We start from the raw sequence: 6,242 nt of genomic DNA, 5'->3' as shown, positions 1-6,242 counted from the left end.
TGCAGGCACGAATAAATCTGCCAAAAGAAATGCAAAATATGTAGCTTACATGAAGATGTCTGAAACAAACACACCTGCTGCTACTGGCTTTTCCATCCCATTTCAATCTGTATGACTATCCCTCTGAGCAGTAGGAACTGACCCTAGGTCAGAGTTTAGTCTGTGAGACAACCAAAACCTTACATGCACTAACTCTACAGGCTCTATTCAATCAGATCCGCTTTCGCCAACATTCGCATAGAGGTTGGTTGGGCAGTGTTTGCGTTAGAGCTATCAAATTCATAAGCACCTCCTGGCATTATATCTAAAGCAGAAATTGACATTGGCTGCACTGAGTTGCATTAGGAGAAATCCCATACAGCCTTTTTATACAAGTTCGAACACTGGAATGTGAGATGTAATTTATACCTCAATTAGGCTGGTAGAAATCCTCATTTTGTTTGAATGATTTTTCCATTTAAGTGTAATTACTTCTATATAGCCTACACTTTCCTGTTCTGGACTTCTAACTCGAGTGGGGCAGGTGTTGATTTGTTACAATGATCACAAGAGCAGCTGCTCACCGAGTTGACGGCTCCAATGCAATTCCACCTCCAACACCACCAGAACAGCCGCTATGCTGCTGTCTGCTATCTGTGAGGATAGACGCTGGGAAACGAGAAGCAAGTTCAAGGAGTGAATATTTAATAAATAACGGACATGAAACAAAACACAGACAGCGTCTGGACAAGGGGAATTAAACAAGTGACAGATATAGGGGAGGCAATCAAAGACGTGATGGAGTCCCGGTGAGTCCCATGGAGCGCTGACTCGCGTAACGATGGTGACAGGCGTGCGTAATGATGGGCCGCCTGATTCACTAACCCTACAGGCCAGAGAGGGGGAGCGGGAGTACCTCCCCCCTCTAAGGGGCGCTACCCGGCGTCCCGCCTTGGCGAACCTGACGGGCCGGGCCGAGGTGTGGGAGCCAGACGAGCCGGCTGAGGCGTGGGAGCCCGACAAGCCTGCCGAAGCGGGGAAGCCCGATAAGCCTGCCGAGACGCGGGAGCCCGACGCGCCGGCTGAGGCATGACGTGAGATTGGAGTCTGATGAGCCGGCAGAGGGGTGGGAGCCCGAAGAGCCGGCTGGGGCATGACGTGGGTTGGGAGCCTGCCGAGCCAACCGAGGCAAGAAAACCTCTCGAGCCAGCTGAGGCACCACCAGTTCCTTTGGCAGCGGCACCCGGACACGGTATCACCAACCCCCTGTCTGAGGACAGACACTGGGAGACGAGAAGCAAGTACAGGGAGTGAATATTTAATAAATAACAGATGTGCAACAAAACAAGGACAGCGTCTGAACAGGGGGAACAAAACAACATAAATTCAGACACGGGGAAGAAAATGAGGAAGTGACAGATATAGGGGAGGCAATCAAAGATGTGATGGAGTCCAGGTGTATCGCATGAAGCTCTGATACATGTAACGATGGTGAAAGGTGTGCGATATGATGGGCCGTCTGGCGCCCTTGAGCGCCAGGGAGGGGTAGCGGGAGCAGGCGTGACACTATCTCAGGTTAATGCTTGATCTGATTGAATCTAGAACTAAGAGTCAACTGATCCCGGGTCTATCTATACAGGGCGGCTGAGAGGCTGCTTTGATGCCTGGGTCCCTGGGTCTGTCTGAGTGACAGAGAGAGTGCTGGAGACACGGGGTGCATATCAATCCACTACTTTAACATTCTGCCAGAGACAGTCAAGAACTAGGAAGAGGATAGGACAGAAGTCTCACACTGGAATGTTGACACTTTACCTCACCCATCATATTTCTGAGCATTAACTCACACGCATAAACATATCAACCAGATTGGAGTGTATGAGGGGTGTGTGTGTGTGTATGTGAGTGGAGTGGAGTGGGCGGGGGCGAGGGGGTCTTCACTCATCAACAGGCAATCTTGACACATCTCCATGGTGATGGGGGAATTCCCTCTGTGATGAGGTAGTTAGTCATGGTCACTCTGACCCGCTAGAGCAGGAACACAGCCCTACTCATTTACTTACACACAGACAGCCTGTGTGTGTGTGTGTGTGTGTGTGTGTGTGTGTGTGTGTGTGTGTGTGCACTCGGTGGACCGTGACAACAGGACAGGGACTATGAGTCTAGGGTCACTGAGCCACAGGTAATCACAAAAGTCGTTCTAAAGCATTTCTGACCGCTCTTCATCACTTCCTGTTGTTCTACTTCATTCTATCACTTTCTCTCCCTATCACTCCCTTACTCTCTCCCTCTCTCTCTTTGCCATCACCCACACCCCCTCCCAACATCCCACCCACACACACACACACAGCATCACCTCCTCTCTATTTTTCTCTCTATGTCCATTTCCTCTTCTCCCATTCCCTCCTTTTCTCACTCACCTTCTCCTGTCTCTTTATCAATCAATCAATCAATCAATCAAATGCATTCATGAAGACTTTTGTACATCAGCAGTTATCACAAAGTGCTTATACAGAAACCGAGCCTAAAACCCCAGAGAGGAAGCAATGCCGATGTAGAAGCACGGTGGCCAGGAAAAATCCTTAGAAAAGGCAGGAACCTAGGAAGAAACCTAAAGAAGAACCATGCTCTATCTCCATCCTTCTCTCTCTCTCCCCCCTCTTTCCCCTCTTACCTCTATGCCTGTCCTATCTCCATCGCTCCTCTCCCTCCTCTCCCCATCTCCCTTTCCCTCTCAGCCCTATAGCCAGGTAATCACCATCTCTGTGGGTGTCATTACTGAGCCGTTTAGCTGTCCCTGCCTGTTCATTCACTCTCACCCACTGCTGTTCAATATATATTAACTGCATCCAGCTCGACAGGGGCAGTTTTAATGAATGAACAGGTGATCCGCTTTAATGAAGCTAACTGTTAGCCAAGCACGACCTGTCTTGCATTCGATCATCCCTCATGTATGTGAAGTACATACACACAGACATACACATAAGCATGTATGCGCAAACACACACACGGAACCTCACATATGGAGGTTCAAGAGCAATCTACTGTACATTGTAAACCACAATGGCTGTCATTACTCAATACTTTTGAGGAAACCCGTTGCTCTTTATATATCTGAGTACAGTTACTTAAAGTGATGTTGAGGTCTTTACTCAAACTGATAAGAGTCACTGTGACCCTGTACGGGGTCCAGATTTGAGTGTCAGCTTGAATATGTTGAGTAACGCCCCCACTAAGCCATGCCTCCAATGTAAATTGGTCTTATTGAGTGAATTGTAGAGTTATACCACCCATGATTGTATTTGTTAGTGACAGGGACATGTTGAATTCGTATATGTTTTGTCCTTTGGCCTTCCCCAAGTGAGTTCCTAGGTGAATATTATCATTATAATTAAACTCTTTATGACAATACATTACATCATAAGGCCTTATTTCGAGGCCAAGCTTGATCCTAATCCAGTGGCCTGAAACTCATGGTGTACAGGCCACATCAGGCCTGCAAGTAGGGCTGCAAAATTCCAGCAACTGTCCCCCGCAAAAAATATCCTGGTTCGAGGTTACTCCTGAATCTTCCAACCGAGATTTCTGGAAACCTTGGAAATTTACCAGAATTTTGTAACCCTACCTTCAAGTCACATTATACTGGCTTGCAAAGTGACGTGTAATTCCTATTGGAATCCAGCCAGCGTTAGGATATCCAACAGTTGGAATTGTTATTCACCCGCAACCTGCCTTCATAATGACTGCCAGGGTTAGTTAGGAACAGGGTGAGGAGATTACATAAGCCATTTAAACTGGAACAATCATTTCAGTAACAGATGCAAAAAAAAAATAGAAATTAATAATTGGATTTGTTTAGAAAAATGTATGTTATTAATCTTTGTGTAGCATAAGATCAATCAACCAATCACGCAATGCACATCAAACCACAGTCCAAAAAATGGACCTGCGGTAGAGCATACTGGCTAAAATGTTCATTTGTTTGACTTTTCATTGACTGAGTTCAACTTGCTAGAAGTATTTGAGTTAAAAAATGCCTTGGGGTTCACAATGTAAACTTAGTTCTAAAGCTAAATCAATGTGGCCCAAAAACTAGTTTATTCAGTTTCTGCAAGTTCCCAGAATCAGATACGTCACAAAATCTGTTTTAAAACTCTGGCCCAAACAGCAAAGATGTTTAATACTTTGATAGGAGTTGGATGGAGAGGAAAGGACGATGAAGAAGATTAAGTTGCCATCTTTTCCAGAGAGGTGAAGTTAGCACAACACACACACGCTGCATACACACAAATGCCGCATACACATAAACATACACACACAAAGTATGGCAGGTTGATAAACTAAGAGGTTCCAATCAAAAACACATATTTTGACCAATAGGTAAAAAATAATATAATATGTTAATTGTGTAGATAACCCTCTACAAAAACCAATGGTCCAAACCTCATCCCAATGGGGCAAAAACTGGTTGAATCAACATCGTTTCCAAATCATTTCAACAAAATAATTCATTGTGATCACATTGAATAAACGTGGAAAAATGATTCGATTTGCAAAAAGTCATCAATGTAAATATCGTCTTTTTTTGTATCCAACTTTGAACCTAAATCCAATGACATGGTGAAATGTGTTGGTGATTTCACGTTGAATTCACGTTAGTTGAGCACGCAAATGGAAATAAAAAATACACGTCGAACTGATGTCTGTGCCCAGTGTGATGTCTCTATCATAATCCGTTCAAAAACCTTTTCCCACAGTCCCGTTAGGGGGAGTTCTCCCCTTCTCGGGTGTCTACCACAGCCTCCTGGTTTCCACCAATCAGAGTGCCTGCATGCACATTTGGCCTTTGACCCCTCCCACTCTAGGTGAGAGTGGCTGTCATTGTTGGCAGATGAAGACACATGTTTGGCTGCCAACCAAGTTATCAGTGTGTTTAATCGGAAGATTGTGCGTGCATCCAAAAAGTGAGTTGTGGGTTTACTGTTGTGGGTTTTTTTTTGTTAGCAATGCTCAGTCACTTATATTTACTTTCTAACATTTGGAACTGCGCGTACAGTACTGTTTGTAACATGCAGCTAATGTTTGTGTATATTTCAGATACAACATCTGCATGTTGTTTATATTGTCTGTGCCAGCATTGCCTAAATTGCATGAGTATTTATGCATGGTATGTTAGTTTAGAGATGGTTATTGTATAGCCTGTAATTCTTGTACATGCTACCACTGCATATTCATAGTTCACACTTGTGCTATGCCATGGCTAGTTTCTGGAACCTAATAGAAAGTTCACAGATGGTTCTTGGAGCTTGTGCATGCGCAGAGTAGTTTATGACCCTGTGGTAACATTTTGTTGATGTGTACAGTGCATACGGAAAGTATTCAGACCCCTTGACTTTTTCCACATTTTGTTACGTTACAGCCATATTCAGCAATGAAAAAATCTTCATCAATCTATACACAAACCCCCATAATGACAAAGCAAGAACATGTTTTAATACATTTTAGAAAATGTATTAAAAACAAAAAACTGAAATATCACATTTACATAATTATTCAGACCCTTTACTCAGTACTTTGTTGAAGCACCTTTGGCAGTGATTACAGCCTTGAGTCTTCTTGGGTATGGCGTTACAAGCTTGGCACACCTGTATTTTGGGAGTTTCCCCCATTCTTCTCTGCAAATCCTCTCAAGCTCTGTCAGGTTGGACGGGGAGCGTCGATGCACAGCTCTTTTCAGGTTTCTTTAGAGATGTTCGATAGGGTTCAAGTCCGGGCTCTGGTTGGGCCACTCAAGGACATTCAGAGACTTGTCCCGAAGCCACTCCTGCACTCCTGGCTGTGTGCTTAGGGTCGTGGTCCTGTTGGAAGATGAATCTTCGCCCCAGTCTGAGGACCTGGGCGCTCTGGAGCAGGTTTTCATCAAGGATTTCTCTGTACTTTGCTCCATTCATCTTTCCCTCGATCCTGACCAGTCTCCCAGTTCCTGTCGCTGAAAAATCAAATCAAATCAAATTTTATTTGTCACATACACATGGTTAGCAGATGTTAATGCGAGTGTAGCGAAATGCTTGTGCTTCTAGTTCCGACAATGCAGTAATGACCAACAAGTAATCTAACTAACAATTCCTAAACTACTGTCTTATACACAGTGTAAGGGGATAAAGAATATGTACATAAGGATATAGGAATGAGTGATGGTACAGAGCAGCATAGGCAAGATACAGTCGATGGTATCGAGTACAGTATATACATATGAGATGAGTATG

Source organism: Oncorhynchus masou, chromosome 15 (genome assembly GCF_036934945.1).
Source record: "Oncorhynchus masou masou isolate Uvic2021 chromosome 15, UVic_Omas_1.1, whole genome shotgun sequence".
Classification (NCBI taxonomy): domain Eukaryota; kingdom Metazoa; phylum Chordata; class Actinopteri; order Salmoniformes; family Salmonidae; genus Oncorhynchus; species Oncorhynchus masou.
Note: the sequence above shows the minus strand (reverse complement) of the source record.